This window comes from Danio rerio, chromosome 3 (assembly GCF_052040795.2).
Source record: "Danio rerio strain M-AB ecotype USA chromosome 3, GRCz13ab, whole genome shotgun sequence".
Taxonomy (NCBI): Eukaryota; Metazoa; Chordata; class Actinopteri; order Cypriniformes; family Danionidae; genus Danio; species Danio rerio.
In genome coordinates this window covers 1,594,788-1,595,000 of record NC_141023.1, presented here as the reverse complement: position 1 = coordinate 1,595,000, position 213 = coordinate 1,594,788, and positions in this window count along the sequence as shown.

Here is a 213-nt window from a genome sequence, read left to right as displayed (position 1 = left end):
TGAGAAATCACCAATGTCCTCATATTTCACCTCCTTTTTGTAATACCTGTGTCATACCCATGTCATTATACAGATTTGTGTCCTAATATGTCACAAAAACACGTACACACACACACACAGTCGGCTCAGTCTGTGTTTGTTTTTATTGAAGCCGATCAGACGGTTGTGATGATCAATCATACGTTATTGTGTAGGTGTGAGGAACGTTTAATT